At 40.2% G+C, this 19,151-nt stretch overlaps 1 long non-coding RNA gene across 1 annotated transcript in view; it reads right to left on the bottom strand.

Annotated features, from left to right (window-relative positions):
• LOC125328754 overlaps nt 1–19,151 on the bottom strand; it is a 141,114-nt gene that overhangs the window by 95,884 nt on the left and 26,079 nt on the right. Inside the window, exons 8-9 of the long non-coding RNA XR_007204846.1 lie at nt 9,165–9,271; nt 183–383 (exon numbers count right to left, since the gene is read on the bottom strand). This is a non-coding gene — a long non-coding RNA (uncharacterized LOC125328754). The remainder of the gene's footprint in view (nt 1–182; nt 384–9,164; nt 9,272–19,151) is intronic.

Raw genomic sequence — 19,151 nt, 5'->3', positions numbered from 1 at the left:
CACGCAATGAAACCCTTGTTCCCAAGTTAGAAATGGGACCCCATTATTAGCATTCCTGATATTCATAGCACTGCTGGCGTTCCACAGCACCCAGCAGGGCTCAGCCAGTAGCCTCAAGGAAAAAAATGTCAAACCTTAAGTTTTGTATCATCGTGAAATCAGTTAATTTCAGAACTACTCACCTGCAGTGAGCTGCTGCAGTGTTTGCTTTGAGAGAGAGGATTCCAGCCATAGTCTCACCCAAAAGATGAATGCCAGTGATGCCAGTTGGTGCTGACGTCCTGGAAGAGCATCAGTGCTGAAATCCTTCCTCCAGTGCTCCCTGAACGGTGTTCCTTGGAGGTGCCCCACTGACACACTGCCTCACCAGCAAGCTTTGCCTTCTAATAAATAGAATGATGAAAAGGCAAAGAGGAGCAATGCAATTAACTCACTTCACGTTAAGGTCCAGGGATAGCTACAACACATTTGATACCTAAACATTAAGTATTGTCTGGTAAGCTACTCAGTGGTGGGTGGAAAGCAGTCTCCCATGGCTAAAGAATCCCTGAGATGTTGAACATTTTCCTCTACAAACTCAGAAATTCAAAATATTTGCCAATAATACACGTGTAAGAATAGAGATGGTCTCTTGATAGGGTCTAGAGAAGGTCAAATTTCTTTCAAACATTGTCTCCTTTTTTAGGATAGATATCACTATGGCAGTGATAAATATTTTGTGAAAAATCTAAATAAGGCAGGCTGGATGTTGCATACTTACAACGGGTGTCACTAAAGAAGTTTTTTTTAAATTCCCCTAAGTGAAATTTCTAGGAAGGATTTTGGCAACTTTGTTAGTGTGGAAATCACCATGGGAAGCGCATTGGCCCCAAGGCGTTCGACGACCTACGATGTGTTCCCTGTCACCACGTCTGGCCCCTCTTCATATCAGCCTCTTCCTTTACAGGAATTTTGAGGTGACAGAGGAATTGGTCATGCTCCTGTTTCTCAGCATTCTTTTCCAAAAAAATCTATCAAAACAAACCGCTTTTTTAAAATTCTTTTTTGGTTAGCGACTCTTTTTTTTTTAATCTCTGGTTTGATGTTTGTCCACAAATGCAGAAGGAGACCTTGTGGCTCAGCAGATGGTCACCTTACATGTTTTCCTGAGGGTTGGAAAGGTTCAAGGAGGGAACCTCACACTCCTTCTCTGGATCCTGAGGTCCCCCTGGCCCGTTGACATCTACCATCTAATGCCTGATGACAGGGCAATGGAGACTGCATGTTTCAGCTGCATTTCTAACACTATCAAAGCCCCTTTTCCTTGTAACTGAAATGTTCTAATTATGCACATTTCCCTTTGCTGTACTCCTCAAGGTCTTGTCTCACCAAATGATGTAACTCTTGATTACAGCTCTTGTATTGAGCTTGTACAACGAGGCTGAAATACTCCTGAACACCTTGATGACAAGTACATGGATTTGCCTGGCAAAACAATAACCACGCTAAAGCTCTTTTAACATCCTGGTTCCTTTGCTGAAAGCATCTGCCTATACTGTCAATTCATCCTATGCCTCTTGGGTGCCTGACTTCAGCATAAGCATGCAAGTCCTATAAATGAATACGTGCCGCTGGGGGTAGCACTTACAGTAGAAGAGGATCGTCTCATGAGTGATAAGGGTGACAGAAGTGCAAAGCAGAGCTGAGTGGATCTGGCACTCACATTGCGAACAACACAGCATCCGTACGGGAAGATTTTCCCACAGAATGACATGCAATAATTTATTCTAAGCCCTTCCAATTTGTGTGTGGTTGTTTTTTTTTTGATTTGGGATTTTTTTTTCTTCCCCTCCTCTGTGAAGTTTCTATCTTCTGCAGCTCTTCTCTAAATAACTATTTTAGATGCCACTGCTGAAATGAAATGCATCATTTGAAGGAAAACTAACCCATCTGACCAAGTAAATAATTACTAGTCAACACTATCTCCATATAACTACATTCTACAAAAGAGCATCACTGAGAAAAAAGGGTGGGTTTTTATACTAAAATGGTCTACTATACAATGGTCTAAGGTAACAGTTTTAAAAAGACCCCATTTTTAACCAGAGATTATAAGCATACAAGTAAAATAAAAATATGCCTCACAAAGTTTTAAGCAGGAAATGCTGTTTTTCAATGACAACCCTGCACCGAGCATTTCAACTTCCTAAAGGTCAGAGCATGAAGGACTTCCAGATCCCCCAATGCTGTGCAGCACAGAGGAGCAGAAAAGCTCTCATCCTGAGCCAGACGGGTTTCCCAACACATCCACTGTAATGTCTCCAACACCAGCCACCACCAGATGTTTCAGCAGATGCCAGAGCGGATGAAATAAAGGTGGCTGTGGGATACTCCTTGTCTTCTAGAGGAGATCAAACATATGACCTGGAACCAGATAGGTACAGGCACTGTGCCATCACCACTGAGAGCCATAAATCGCAGTGGGACATCCTCCCGTATGTTGCTGCCCTGACCAAAACCTCTGCTGGAATAGGTAAAATCCACTAATCCCAGGGTTTGAAGTCATAGTGGAAAAGTCTGAAGACTCCCTGGACATCTACAGACATCCCTTCTGTCTTTCCTCCAACTTTTCTTATCTCCCCTTCCCACCTAAATCCTCCCCCTGTTGCTGCTTAGCTGCATTGTTCAGCAATTTGGTAAAAATAGCTATAAACTAAAAAAACCCCACACATTGCTACACTTACCTGATACATAAAGTCCACAGACTAAAATTTACATATTTTACAAAGATGCGTAGTAGATTTTAAAAAACTTCCAGTCTATTTAAATACAGACATTCAAGCAAAGGCAACAAAAACCTTATACCTTTTCCCTGGAAACTTTGCTAAGCCTCAGCCTTTGCTCACATGTCCATGAGACATGATCCTCTTGCCTCTTGCTGCCTGTTCTCCAGCTGTTGGTGGTTAGTGCAAAAGAAACAGGGAGTCCAATCCTGCTCTTCAAAACCTTTTTGCTTCATTCTCAGGCACCTTCTGCCTTCAGCAGCCTGGGCAGAGACTGGTTCTTAAACATGCTCCTTTAGACTAAAACTCCCTCCCAAAAAAGCACTGAAAGGAGGTAAGCACTCAGAATTAGTCAGTTCACTTAGTCTTGATTTTCCTAGGCAGCAACCTCAAAATATAAGCACAGCCTTCAAAACACAAGCTTGGAATGTCAACTAAAGGTCACCATTTTATTATTTTTAAACAAGCTAAGTAAGAGCCTTAAAAATTCCAAATGGAAAAGAAAGAGTAATGATGTAGCAGTTTGAACCATTTAACAAGTTTAAAATATGAAAATCCTTTAGAAGAAGGAAATCCATGTGGTGAATGACCAGCTCTCACCTTGGTGTAAAGCAGTGGGAAAGGGGAGGAAGAACTTTTTAGAAAAGTACTACAATATCTGCAATAATTGGTGGGTTTGAAAGGTGGGATTATCAGAGATGAGTCCACAACAGAGATCTGCTGTGGATTTAGCAGACAGATTCTCCGGGTGGTAAATCTCACAGCACAGAGCTACAGCACCATAAAAATCACACACAAACTTATATATATACAGCAGATTTTTAAAAAATTACCATAATTAACAAATAGGAGGAAACACAACAAAACTGGTTTGAGAAAGAGCCTGTGAGGTGCTGAGCAGGTCTGTTCCATCAGGTATCTGTGATGCTCCCAGGGCATTGCTACAGGAGCATGTGAATCATTGCTCTGAGCATACAGAGACTCTCTTAACAGATTTCCGTAATACATATGTGATTTAAAAACACACTTTCATTTAAAAGTTCGGTTTTTGTAAGCACATCAAAGCTTTGAAAATGTAGATTTATTGCTTTTGATAGCGCATATTAATAATATTGATATAATTACCACTATTCATATTTGAAGACTCACGAATACAAATTTTTCAAAGATTACTTGAAATTCAAAATGGGGAGTAAAGAGATCCATAATTTAATGGGTAGAAGTGGGAGTCAAGTTTTCTGGAGCCTAATTTTCCCAGTGTTTAAATATTGCAGAGAATCAATGTAAAGCTTGAAATGAACTTTGGAAAAACTGTTCATTCCCTTTACTACACTTATCCAATACATAAACTCAATAGGCTAAAATTCATCTACTTTACAAAGATTTGGTGCAGCTTAATAGAGTGCTTTGAGATCTTGTGATGAAAGAGTGAACCCAAGTACAAAGCAATATAATAAAGATAGCACCATTAATTAGAATTATTAAAATTCATACACTAAAATCTATAATCTAAGCAGTAGGGACCAAGTTATTCATGGGTGTTTAAAATAAGGAAGAACATTAAGAATACTAATTTGGACAATTGAACCCGGCATACCAAAACTGTCCCTTTTGTTCTGTTTAGCCTTTGGGGAACAGATAAGTTCATACAGAAAAGAAGAATAAGCTGCTGTGTCTATTGTCTTTGATTTGGTTTTTAAGATGGTCAGTTAGTACTTAACAGCAAGTGCTAAAGAAAACTATTCATTTCTGGAGCAACCAGTGGTGTGATGGGGTAAAAATGACTTTTTTTTCATTTAGAAGGAGAACAACACTCTCGCTGTCACAGGAGGTGGCTGATGAGGAGATGAGGCCGAGCGAGGAGATGTTTGGATGGGGCTCTGAGCATCCCAGTCTAGTGGAAGATAACAGGGGCTGGAATGAGATGATCTTTAACCCAAATCATTCTGTGAATATATAGGTGCCAGTGAGAGCCACAGTCCATGCACAAGCCAGCTCCTTGTGCCTCAGTTTTCAGACTTCCACCCTCCTTGCCAATGCCTTCAAGAGAAAAAACACTGGGAGCCTCCACATGCAGTTTGCCTAAGCCACACCTAGTCTGGAGAGATGAAGAGCTGCTGTGAGTGTGCTCCTCTATGTCCCATCCTGCCATCTCCATCCAGACAAACCTTGCTCTAGCAGACAAACTTACACATGCAAAGCTCTGCTTGGAGGCAGCAGGGCTGTCCAGCAACACAGGTGTCCAAAATAAGCTACAACAATGGCCACATCAGATCTGCTGCCAGCCTGGGGACTGTGACTAACTTGCGCATACATTTGCATAAGTTATATAAAAATGAATGTATAAAGTTATATTTATCTGTACTTGTATCTTCTTTGATATGAGTGGATGTTGCTTGTCCACCCACAGTAAAAACTTACAATTTTGTAGGCTTATAAATACAGAGAGCAAGAGAGCAAATTACAACAGATTTCTCCTAGGTTACACTTCAGATGTTCTTCAGAGGAGTGGAGTTGTGGACAGCAGTGAGGGCTTGTAGCACATCAACAAATTAGCCACCATTGTGGCACCATTTCCAGTGCTCGTGTTCCCATGAATAATGGAATTGGTGTGATAAATAACTTCAGTCCTTCACCTTTATTCCCCAATGCATCCAAGGTCCTTGCACCAACCCCATGAGTTACAGTTCTCTGCCTGCACTCCCTCTTGCTCTATCCCATCCCAAACTGGACACAAATGTGGGAAACCATGGTCTGAGCCAAATCCCACTGGAAGTTGGTGGGAGTTTTCTTGTTGACTTCAAAGGGAGCTGGAGCAGGTCCTCACTGCATAGCAAGAAAGATGTTCATCGAGATTTATAAACATGATTTTTTGTTCATCTTTTTACTGCCTAACTTCATAATCTCAGTTTCCTGGACTGATGCCATGGATTGCTGTTCTGTTGCTGATTTACAATAAACAGAAGAAAAACTCTGCAAACATATATTTTACTGCCAGTAACACACACTTCAAATTCCTTCTGTATTTTCAATGAAAAAAAAAAAATACTAAAAAGATCTAGAGAAAGTACAGTATCTGGCTTGATCCCTAATTGAAGAAGAGTAGATTGTTATGGAGACACAAATTATATTGTACATAATGAATTTCATCAGAATACAAATATAACAATATTGCTTTTTTGCCTTTCAACTAGGGAACATCCTATTTTAAACTTGGGAATCATTTAGCTTTCAGATTTCTCAAAGTATTTGCAAGGAGACTTGGAATTTCAAAGTAATTGCAAGGGTATGTGAAGCTCAAATCCAGCTTAATGACAAAGGGGGAGAGAAACCAAGAAATCTTAATTAGTGTAACCAGCAATAACTAGATTCAGTTTCTGGGTGAACAGCGTCAGATTAGTACAAGGAAACAAAACATTCATTTAGGAAATATCAAGGTTTTGTGGGAAGGAAGAAAAAACAGTTTGGGAGATCTTAAGTTCAAGTTGCCATTACCCCTCTGAAACATCAGTGCTCAAATTGTCCAAGATAACAAAATGACTGAACTTTCCTCATTGAGATTAGTTTGATTTATCATTAAATTTTTGCTTCAAAAGTTGCACCATGGATACACATAATGTATTTAGTCTTAAGAAGAGAATTAGGAAGGAAAAGTCCCACTAAAATATGATTAATCCCTACCTATGTACAGATTTACCAACAATTCTCCAGGGAACGTAAACTCCTGGGTAGCTGCCTCAGCATATAGAGATATATTTGTAGTTGTTGTTATTCCATGCCCATGCTCTGATCTCTGTAAACACAGGATTAATGAGTTTTCTTGAAACTTTCATTGTGTATCCAACTGAACAAGAACATCTTCTTTGGGTAACACAATATAAATTACCTAATTAAGACACATGATCTGTGTAATAAACCCACATATATAAAACATGTGCAGCAAAGAGTTTTTCAGTCCAAATGTGTCAATAGATTTTTTTTTTTTTTTTCCAATTCAAGGGAAGAAAAGTATGCCACATGTAGACTAACAGTCTCCCAAATTTCCTTTTTCTTTTTTCTTTCAATTACGAGAGCATTGTCGTTACACAAGTCTAAAGCAGAGCTCCTCATGCTGGGAGATTTGTGATTTATTTTCAGATTTTAACCGAAAAATGCATGTTATGTTCCACTTTAAGAGCTGATACATATCTATGATGTTTTAAACGTGTACAGTAGCACTATAGATCATTCTATACCATCATTACGATTATTGCTGAATAAAAAATTAGCACATAGAATGCCAACAGCTCGAAGCTCCAAAGTAAGAATGTGATCCTTGTGTACATAAAATGGAGGATAATACAGCAGCAGAGTGTTGCTGTCTCCTCGGTGTACAGCACCGGGGACACTATTTGAAAACAAACAAAAAAACCCCCACAAAACTAAACCCAAAAATACTCAGTTCTGCATAGAACACAATAAACTGTCTGGCAAAACCACTGGAATTAACTCAGGGGGAAAAAAAAAGTCAAAAAACTACCATTTTTAAGAAACATTACAGATTTAAACTCCACCTGTTTCATTTACAAAAGAGAAGGATTTTGATAAAAGTTAAATTTGCTGAAGCATAAGTAGTAAGAATCAAATTCTGAAGGTCAGAGGAGTAAAGAAATGTAAGAGAGAAATATTTTTTATACTGAAAAAAATCTACCATAGAACAACATATTAAAATTTGTTTTTTTCCAAGGAAGAATATATCTCAAGCTGAGTCTTTGGGAACTACTTAAGCTGAAGCATAAATTGGAAATATCATGGTGATATTAATGAACAAAGCTCTATGGCCTATAGATCAAGGGGTCAGACCAGTCCCTTCTGACCTTTAAATATAAGAGCAGCATTTTATTTAGGGCTTCTACTCCTTGTGTTCTCTTAGTCCTGAGAATTCCCAGTCACAATTAAACTCTGCATCATGCAAGATCCCGAGCAAACAGACACATTTCATGAGCTGTCCCCAAGAGTCTACAGCCTTTAAGCTCAGTTTTACAACTTGCAGTGGATGAAGTTCCACACAAACGGGATCATTTTCCCTAATTCAGTGATAACACAATACTGACTTTTATTAAAATGGTATTTCTTTCATTTTGCCATCACGATATTTGGGAGTTCGACTGCATTCCTAGCTAAGTGGCCTATTCTGTTTTACTCATAAATTGCCATTTAAAATTCCCAAGTTTATTAACTTTAAACTCCTGGTTCCAGCTATTTGAGATGACAAGGCAGAAGGCAGGCAAGGGCCCTGTGATAGAACATGACATGTACATGTTCCTGGAGAATACACTGGAGACTCCTCTCTTTAATCTGACCTCTCCAACACAGAAATGTTCATTACATTGGCCAGACAGATTATTTTCATGTTTTAAGGCCTCAAAAGTTTCCAAGCTATCCAGGAAAATATTTACTAATGATCATTTTGGCATATCTGAGCTAACGGGGTGTCCCAGCTTCAGTTATAGGATCACAGAATGGTTTGAAGTGGAAGTGACCTTGAAGATTATCTTGTTAGAGCACCCTGCCATGGGAAGGGTCACCTTCCACTCTCCCAGGTTGCTCCAAGGCCTGTTGAACCTGGCCTTGGACACTTCCAGGGGTGGAGCAGCCACAGCTTCTCTGGGCAGCCAGTGCCAGGGCTTCACCACCCTTACAGGGAAGAATTTCTTCCTAATCTCTGATCTAAACCTGCTCTCTGTCAGTGTATAGCCATTCCCTGTGTCCTGTCCCTCCATCCCTTGTCCCCAGTCCCTCTCCAGCTCTCCTGGAGCCCCTTCAGGCTCTGCAAGGGGCTCTGAGGTCTCCCTGGAGCCTTCCCTTCTCCAGGTGAGCACGCACAGCTCTCCCAGCCTGGCTCCAGAGCAGAGGAGCTCCAGCCTTGGAGCAGCTCCACGGTGTCCTCTGGACTCTCTCCAGTAGCTCCGCATCCTCTCACATTGGGGACCCCATAGCTGGATTCAGTCCCCATCTGTTGGAACAGCCACATTTTCTGCTGTCCCTTGGAGGTCTTGTGCTGATGAACGTGCTTCTGGCTACTGGCCAGAAGCTGCACACACCATGTTTAAGCAGCGCAGTTCGTGTCCCCGGAATTGTTGTATTTCTGCTCACCACAATAGTTACTAAAAGCTTGTGCTCCAGACTGGTGGGATTCAGCTTCAATTTTTAGCACACTATTTTCACTGCATCCTACACCCAGCCACAGCTTATCTATCATTTGATTCTGACAGATACATATTTTATATTTTGACAAGCTGCCCACTTGACTGCTTTCCTGTGACATCATCTTATCTCTGAATGTACCAACCTGTTAATAACTTCATTTTCTGGTTGAATTTTTCCAAATTAAATTAAGCAGGCGAAACATGTTAAGCTCACCAAGTCCTCTTAACACTTCTGCTGAAGGGCATCCTCTGATAGCTTGATTTTGAAAAGGGCAGCACACAACCTGTTCAGACAGGGATCTGGTCCAAAATATCAGGTTTCTGGAAGGTATAAGATTTCTCCCTCAGCTAAGAAATGTAAAAAGGACAAAACACACAACTTAAAAACAAAAATTAAACTTTTACCATCTGATAACTGATATTCTAAAAATTATGTCATTATTTAATGGTAGTTGAAGAAAACTCTTATGAGATAAAAAGAAGCAATAAAATCTAACAAACTAATTTTCAGGTTTTCTGTTGTAGATAGAAAGATGGAAGTTAAGTATTGTTCAGTGGTAGCATGAAATAATTTTCTCTCTATCTTGTGACAATAAGAGTCAGCAGAAACTTTTCCTTCATGTTAATTAAAACAATTTTAGGGAAAAAAATCTTCTTCCTGAATATACTATATAGTAGTAATTAAATATGGGCACTTTCATACTTATCTTATTCCATAATTAGCTTTTCTGTGGAAGCAATACTGCACTGGACAAGAAATCACAAGACAGTGACAAAATTTAATTGGATAACACGGACACAAAATCAGAAAACCAGGCTATTTTCCCAGCTGTGGAGCTCAGAACATTCCTTCCCATTCTGTGCCTCAGTCTGCTGCCATTTAAATTGAAAATGCTGCACCAAGAGAAGGAAAATCAATATGAAAACATAGCACAAGTTATTTTTTTCCCAGTTGTGTTACAATGCGAAACAGGGCACTCTTGGTTCCTAAAGGTTTTCAGTGCACTTGGGTTGTTTCAGAAACAAAGTTTGGCATTCACAGAGCCACGATCACAATTCCTGACCCACTTGGCTACTGGTAGTAAAGGAGGAGTCCAGAGGAGCAGAGCCACTCCATGCCCAGAGGTGAATCAGCATCTCTGGCCATCATCCCATCCTGGGGACAGTCCCAGTCATGGACCTCTGCACTCCAGACACACCCTGCCTCAGAGAAAGGGTTTTGGCACATACCCACACAAAGCCACCAGGACCACGACAAGGAGAAAGCCCAAAAGCCCAACAGGTTCAGCACCAGAAAGGAGCCCAAGGTCTCCAATCCCTTCATTTTCACTGTATACCTACAGCCTGCTCTGCACTGAGGGGAGGGATGATGAGCTGAGAGAAAGGCTGCTAATATTCCCCTGGACTTACACCTTTGAAAGCCTGCTCAGAGACCTGAACTGTGCAGAATAAATTACCTCTACAGTGGGACTTCATTAGCATTTACAGATTGCAGTGCTTGACATACCTGAAACTTTCCACTTAGGGCTAAAATCCTCACTCCAGAAAATCCAAGGGGAGTGTAACTTTTGGCTTTAACAGGGTGTCAGACTCCAACAGGGGGTTCTGAGAACACAGTGGATCTCATTGGGCTTTTTACCAGCAACCTTTAAAGATACTAAGTGTGAGCAATGCCACCCACCACTGGAGAAAGTGGCAAGAATGTGCCAGAGCCTGCCAGAGCTCCCCAAGCCCAGGACGTCCCTACCCCACTTTTCTCCACTATGAACTTCTAAACCAACTTTATATTTATTGGAAAACACATTAAGACTCAAAAACCTGAGTTGTAATACATACTTTTTCTTACCAACACTAAAACAAATTTCTGACTGTGCTTACACCAGCCTGATCCCATCCATCATGTTCCTCTAACAACCCAGTTTAAAATCATTGAGGGTTTTGCCTAGAAAGGAAGTTCAGACCTGAGGCAGAAGAAAGCTAGGATCAGAGACCAGCTACAGAAAAGACTTTTAGGCAGTGATCTACTACTGGGTAGCCACGTGCAGCATCCAAAATATGTTTGTTTTATTGAGGAGTGGAAAAACCAATCTGTAACTTCAAATTGTTTAAAATAGATTTAATTAGAACTAATACAAATGCATCTTTCCTACATGGTTGATCTAATCAACAGTGGCAGGTTTAATTACAAGCCTATTTAAGGTGAACATATTGCATTACCGTGGAAAAGATGCATTATTTTACATTGTAGGTGTACCTCCTACTTCTCTATCTGTCACAAAAGCAGTGCCTTTAATAGCTGTTAATGTAATGTCTCTTTTTCCAGGCTCCATTTTTTGAAGTTTTTAAGCAGAATCCAATGGAATCCAACCCAAATCTAATAATTGCAATCTATTTTGTATTTTTTTCTTGCTATTTAGTTTTCACCACAAAGAAAATGACAGGTCTAATATGAGGCTCCTGAAATGTAGTTACATCTAAGCTTCAGCGCTCCAGAGCACATAAAATAAATATATGATCAATGAAATGAAACATGACAAAATGCTTCATATTGATGTTATTTTTCTTTTCAAAACGTCTTTTATGGTTAATGCCCTCAGTCACTTTTTCCATACATTTTCTTTTTTTGTAATATATAGCTTTCCTAGTTCTGATTTCAAGTTCAGGGTGCCTGGGGAGAATTGGAAGATTTCTTCAAACCAAGACTGTTCCTTCAGCCTTTCACATGAGAAAATTGTTAGGCGCATTAAAGTATTCCTGACTATGTTGCATTCCTTTGTTCAGAGTGAGTTTTGGGAACACATCCTTTTCTCATTATATTTCCATAAAATATATTTGATCTATTCTATTCTTAGAATACCTCTGATGTGGTCTGTGAATGGAGCACAGTATAAAAATATTTCTTTTTTTTTTTTTTATACGAGACAAAATGTTTCCATTTCTTAGACACATAAAAAGTCACTGTATAGCACTCCACGAAAGTAAAACTTTACAGAGAATGTTGGTGCAACTCGGCACAGACCTCAACAGCAATCCATCCTCACAGCATCCAGTTGTAACTTGGAGCCTCGTCAAATCCACAGTGACAGAGGGAGAAAGAGGGAGAGGAACAGAAAAAAAGAAAGAGAAATAGAGGAAGAACGAGACCTGGATGATACTACTGGGAAGCGAGTTTATATTTAGAAGCACAGAAAGATGTTAACCATGTGCCTGCCAGAAAAAAAAAAATCTACCCTAATTGTGGTTGACAGTAAAATCACCTTTGGAAAAAGTCTTAAACTTTCAGAGCACAACCCAGGACATTCCAAATGCAGGCAGATATTTGAAATGGTCCCACAGACAGAGCATTGCAGCAATTTTGGAGTTTTTCCCTCTTCACTTCCCTATCTGCTGATTGTTTTTTTCCTTCAGGACCTTGAGAAACATGGAGTAGCAGCCACTGAGCTTTTCTGCAGCTCAGGCTTGGCTTGGCTGTTTATTGCTACACCCATAAAATTATGGTTTTGATCAATCCCTTCCAGGGCCCTTTCATTCTCTGAAGTTTTCCGTTCGGGCCAGGAGCGCTGCTCCAATCTGACATGCTGGAAACACGAGGACCGGGAACAGGTCTGGATTCAGCCCGGTCCAGAGGGGAGTGAGATGCCTCCGCCACACGTGCCCCCGATTCTCCCTCCAGGAATGTCATCTGATGGGAGCTGGGAGCCTGCAGCAGCCCAGCTGCGCTGGGTACTGACCACAAATGACTTAATCCCCAGCATAAACAAGGCCTAACGTTCAAACTCATCTGCTGATTCCCTCGCAGCTTCCTACTCACAGTTCAGGGGAGATGACTTCTCCTGGTTCCCACGACTGGGGAGTCAGGATCAAAGGCTTGAAGAAAAAAAGAGTATAAGGCTTTTTCTGGGTTTATTTTTCTGTTTTTCTTTTTTTTTTTTCTTTAAACTCAGGTTGCAAAAGTCTTTGCTTCAGTCTGCTGAGGTGTTTAAAAAAAAAAAAAAGTATAAAATTTTAAGCAGTAACTGGCTCGTGTAGGTAGAGGCAGCAGTGACTGCATGGGGTGCAATTTGTGCCTCTCACTATCCTCAAAATTTCTTATATTTATTGTTGGTGTTTAAGGGACAAACTGGCATTCCCTCTATTTGAGTAGCCATGGGAAATCTTCAAATGGCTGAGCCAGAAAGTAAATGAGGTAGGGGCCTTTGATATGTTGCTTCATTTTTTAAAGTCTCATTAGAACAGAAAAATATTAGAGAAAAATGATGTCAACAAAAATGTAAAATCAGTGAACAACTTTTTTTTTTTTTAATTACTCTATTTCATTTTAGAGGAGTAAATATAGTTTAGGGTCTCAAAATCAGACTGGTGGTGTCTGCCTGAGAGCCTTCTGTGTATCAACAGCACAAAACATCTGCCTGGTCCTGCACAAACAGCAGAGCCTGGAAATGTGGGAATTATTCACGTAGGTGTGCTGGCAGGGTTGTGTCATCTACCTCATAATGCACCTGGTAGCTATCACTTTTACTTTAAAGATCACTAAAACTCAGCTAATAAAATTTAAAAAGAAAATCATATAAAGTGACATATAAGCAGGTTTCACATGTGAGTAAAAAAGCTGTAGCGTGTTCTTCCACACATGAAACATACATTCACTTTTATCAGGCTTTTCCCAATTAAACTAATGGAAAACATGCACTACCTAAAAAAAATATTTAAAAAAATCCCTCAAACCAAACTCACCCACATTAATAAGTACTGCATGCATAGAAGGATCATTCTGGCACAGGATGTTTTGCTCCCCTCTATGAAATTTTCCTGGGTAACATTCAACATCACACTGTTCACAGATTTCCACACATAAAGGACTTATACGAGGGCAAGTTTTTTTCTGCTAGGAACTCTCCATTTCCAGCAGTTATTTTAATTGCCATGTGCCACTTCTGTCCCTTCAGCACCCTTGGCTCTGCTATTGCCACCCCAAAGGCCTCAGCACTGCAGGCAGATCCAGGTTCCAGGCAGGTGGTCTGTGTTATATGGGTAGGGAACACTACTTCTTATCACTGAGAGTGGATCTGTGAGCACTGCTGATACTGACAGGAGCCAAGACCACCCCAAGCACAAACCTTCTGGATGAACTACTCCATCAAAGTGATGCAAAGCAACCTGAAAAATTTAAGTTAAGTAATTAAAGGCACAATAACTTATCACATAAAGATGTTAGTGTGAACTCCCCTTGTCACTGTGTGGCTGAATTTTCAACACCCAGAGTCACAGACTATCTTGAGCTGGAAGAACCCAATCAAAGTCCATTTTCTCCACTAAAGAGCCCCATGAGCTCCTGTCCTCACTACAAGGAGCTGAAGAATCTGTGTGTGATGGACAACATCTCCCTACTATATCTCAGCTTCATAGCCATGCCCCTGACCACCTTTGCTCACCATCAGCTCTTCCAAAGTTCTCCATTCCCCAGGTGCCCCTTCACAATGTCTGGCCATACACGTTGAGTACAAGAAGATGCAAGGATAACACCTCAAGTGAGAACATCCCAATGCATTCTTACGGGTGAGGCTTTCTCCACTTCAAAGAAAACAACAACTCTCAACTGTGCATCCAGAATAAAAATAAAAGAAAGAATCATGTGCTTGGCTTCCCCCAAAGTACAGGGAGTTTGGAATGCTGGGATCAGGACAGCTTCACCATCTCAGTTTCCCCCAGCACCTGCTGCACATCTACTGCTGTGTTAGGAACAGGCCAGTGACAGAGCGAGCACTTTGCTTATTGATATTTCTTCCTATCAGCTCAGTGATCTACAGGATCAATCTCTTAATTTGCAGCATCTTTTAAGCATGTCAGAGATCAGAAATGAGCCATAGCTTGGTTCTTAATAAGTTTCTGTATAAATCACTGCCTGATTAAAAACAAAACATAGTATCCTCCAGTAATGATCAAATTCTACAGTATAGCAATGTTAATGACCCTTTACTGTGGAACACTGAAATATTTTTATAATAAAGGTTATGACTTGCATTGTATTTATTGTAAGCAAGGGGTTTATATTCTAAAAAATCAATATTTTAATATGTAACACCTTAATATATGACCTTCCTATGGCTACATTTCAAAGGCAATGTGTGTGTTCCATTTAACTTTTTTCTTACAAAAGGAAAAAGGCCTGCTCTCCAGAAAGTTGTAAATGTTCTAGAAAGCCTGTTAATCGTGAAATCCTGCAAACTGAAGTTTGTTTAGGGTGAGGGGAAGCTGATTTTCAGCAAATTGCCTTTGTTTCAGATGCACCCGTCCTTGTGTCAGCACGCCGGCATGTCATGCCTGGTTACATGTGTCTTGTTGGGTTAAAATGATGTTCCTGACATACCCAGGCTCGCTGCCCCATCTCCATTATGTGTCAGGCTGCCCATTTGAAGAGCATTAGATTTTAATTTCTGTACTCTTGGCATCACATGGGTTTGCCAACCAGAGAGCACGATTGATGCCCTCTTCCGTCACTGGTCCCAGTAGAGATGGCCCAGAGAGGCTCCTGCACCCACCAGGCCTCCAAACACACTTAAATCATCCATGGCAGTAGTCCAAGCAGGGAGGAGAGGCTGTACAATAAACAGCTGTGTCAGCTGAACACGACAGTGAGGCTTGGCTGTTCCTTTCCCAGAGCCCTCCCTGAAAGCCCTGCTGCTCAAACAAGAAATAACCAATGCTTATGTTTAACACCTGTACTGGACTGGCAGGAAGATGGTGTGCAAAACTTCATGGCTAATCAGCAGTTAGTGTAAATAAATTAAACATATGTGGGCTTTGGTCCCACTGAAAGCAACCTGGTATCGTTGTTCTAGGATTCTTGTTCTACAACACAGCTCTCATACAGCTCTCAAACTCAGACACATATCAGTTTCCACTATTAACATTTGCTTCTGGTAAATTCATGCAAATTCATCCAAATATTTTGCCTCTCTTCCTCTGAAATCCTGTTATAATCAGCCCAGTACACAGGGCTGACTTTGGGATAGCCAAGCATCATTCTTAAACAGATGCTTCCTTACAAGGGCATTTTGAATTTCTTTTCCTTCTTACATACCAGTGTTGAAATGTCACAACTCTCATCAAAAGGCTGAAGACTTAAATGTGTATTTTGACAAAATGGTAACTTTTTCCTCTTTATTCTGGGTATAAAATTGATAAAAACCATAGCATCAAGTTTTTATGGGGCTACCCTGATAATATGACAAGTGTCCAACAAACATTTGTGCATTAGAGGTACAATTTTTTAGTTCCCCCTTAAACCAGAGCACAGGGTAGAGGCCTTGTATAAAATGCTTTGTGATAGAGATGGGTATAGCTTCCACAAACACCCAACCTTTGCCTTAAATGTGCCCTCTCCACACATTTGACAGCCAAAAATGGAAGTTTCCTTGAGTAAGGTGGTCTAGAGAACATCTCATATAAAGCTGCAGAGCCCTCGGCAGAACAGCAATGATTTAACTTTCTCAGTTCCTGCACCAGAGCTACCTCCCCTCTGGGAAAAGGACCCTAGACCTTGGAAATTTACATTATACATTATTTATAGAAGCAAAAAAGTAAAGCAAACATGTTCATTAAGTGAAGACTTTTGTACAGCTGACTTTGCAAGTATGATCCATGTTTGGGTCTTGAGCTGAAATACTTCAAACCTGACAGAAACCAATTTTATAAAAGCAAGAAGTAACAAAGCAATGAATAATTAAGCTATCAAACACAGCTACATCACAAATCAATGTTTCTCCAGCGGCAGCAGTTGATGTACACTGTATTATCTCACACACTTGAAGAAAGTACCAGATATTACTTGTTGCTGCAAAATTCTAACAGCAAACCCCGACTTTTCAAGCTGATATAAGTAGTGACATGTATATGACAGGTGATCATAAAGGTACTTAAGCAGTTAAAAAAATGTATAAGTCTGAAAATGTCATCCAATGACAAGAGCCACACTGGGCTACACTTTATACTTGATAATTTAAATTATAACTTTTCCTTATTACAAGGCTCCCTATTTCTGCAAACCAATCCCCTACCCCCATTACTCAACTGTGCAGTTTCTGACATGTGAAGACCCTGAGATAACTTGGGGTTCTAACCTGGGGCTTTTTGAGCTGCAGCAGAAGTTTTCTGAAGAATATTTGAAAGGCAAATTTGTTATTCTGAATCTAAACATGTTTTTATTTTAATTGAAATTGACTGCTTTACATCTTGCAGCATTCCAAAAAATAATAAACATCTGAGACTTGCTGCCTCTTTAGCTGGACAGGTTTCCCACAGCTGAATCCTTTGATGATACTCTTTAGACTTTCTATTTTAGGAAGTTATCCCTTTCTGCTTCTCTCTGGAGGCAAACTCTTTTGCTGTCCTGCCAATCTTCCTCTTGACCTCTCTGTCCTGTGTACTTGGCCCTCCCATCTCTTTTCCAAAGTCCTCTCTCTCTCCTTCCACACTGCTAGACCTTCTTAATTTCCAGTGACTGTAATTATCCCTTAATTGCCAGAAAACCTCTTCTTCTGCCCTGACTACCAAACTGTTTAATCTCCTAGCCCTTGTTTGCTTTCCCTGGAATATTTCTCCAATTTTCAGAGAAGGTGTACTACCAAGACCACCCCATGTATTTGCACCACTGTAGCAGCCAATATTGATACAACTGGATGTATTAACTGCAAGGAACTACACAGAGCAGTAAAAATCTCTGTTATTCTGACACTGAAGTTACATGTAAACACTGAACTTAATTGCACATCAAGAGGAAATTATTTTTCAAGTGCTATAATTTCAAATCAATCTCTAATTTCCAAACTAAAATATTATGTTTAAGAACACATAGAGATGTACTGGAGACCACCTTTCTTTCTGTAGAGGTCTGCTCAGTAAACACCTCTCTGCCACGAGCACCATAAAAAATGGAAATATGGTTAGATCAGCTGCTTTGCTGTGTTTTGTGTGAGCTCCCTGTTATTTGTTGCAATGGCTGCAAGAAAGCAAGCAAAACCCTCTCCTCAGCACACACATTGACATATTTCTTCATGAAAACTACAACTCTGATTAAAGATTTTTTTTATCAGACCCCTCCATGCCTTTTGTCAGACCAAGAAGAACTTTCCATGCCTAAGGATGACGGGAGAGTGCTCATTTTGGCCTTGGACAAAGACCTTATTTATAGGCACACATAATTCTCTCCCAGTTACAGCATTATATCTCTATCTGCTCCAGTCAGATTAATATTAAAACATGACAACACTGTCATTCAAATGCTTCAGGCTTGATTACCATAGTTCTCACAGTCACAGTAGGAAGCCACTGACTTTAAAAGAATTACAAATCTTTCAGAGCACAGCAAAACCAGAAGCAGAGGCGACCTCCAAGCCCATCATCCTCACACACAGCCCTCGTCCCATTAAATATCATGCTAGATACTTCATTTCATTTCGAGTTCTCAAAACCCTCAGAGGGACAGAGCAGCGCTGCAAGCTCCTTCACCCAGCATGAACACCTGAGAATTGCCTTCAAACAGGAACACAGCAGAGAATCAAACTTGTGGAGACAGATTAAGTGGCTCAGGAAACAAAGAGACTCACTCCTAAAAATATAGTAATGATTAGAATACCAGCATTTCTAAAAGCTACTAATAAATCTTGCTTTATTGACCTACAGCAGGCTCACAAAAATAACACCATAAAAGAGACAGCTCCACAACCCTTCTACATAGACTGGGGCAAAAAGGAATAAATGCTTTCTTTGCAAAATTTTGAAACAAGTAAATTGATAAAAACAATTGTGAAGTTAGCCAAAAAACTTTAAAATATTCTGCTTGCTTGATGTACACTCTCCTTAATAGCAGGATATCATGTTGGGCTTAGAACATTTCAGCTTACAAACTCTTCTCAACCTCAGATTTGTAAAGTCTTAAAACCCTCTGGTTTTGAGTGCCTTCAAATCTGTCCTTGTACCAGTTCTTACCTGACAAAGGTACTGATCCTAACATTCATGTTCACATTTTATGCAGTGAAGTAGAACAGCTTTCAATTTAGGGAATAAAACACCCTCCAGCTGAAGAAAATTCTCACATTACAGTATGTTAAGAAGAATCTACTTCAATTGTGGTCAGTTGTCATGGAGAAAGAAGGAGGGGGGAAAAAAAGTATATTCCCATGTGAAAACCTTTCTCAGTTAG

The sequence above is a fragment of the Corvus hawaiiensis genome, chromosome 7 (assembly GCF_020740725.1).
Source record: "Corvus hawaiiensis isolate bCorHaw1 chromosome 7, bCorHaw1.pri.cur, whole genome shotgun sequence".
Lineage (NCBI taxonomy): Eukaryota > Metazoa > Chordata > Aves > Passeriformes > Corvidae > Corvus > Corvus hawaiiensis.
Note: the sequence above shows the minus strand (reverse complement) of the source record. Positions and strands in the feature narration are given on the sequence as shown.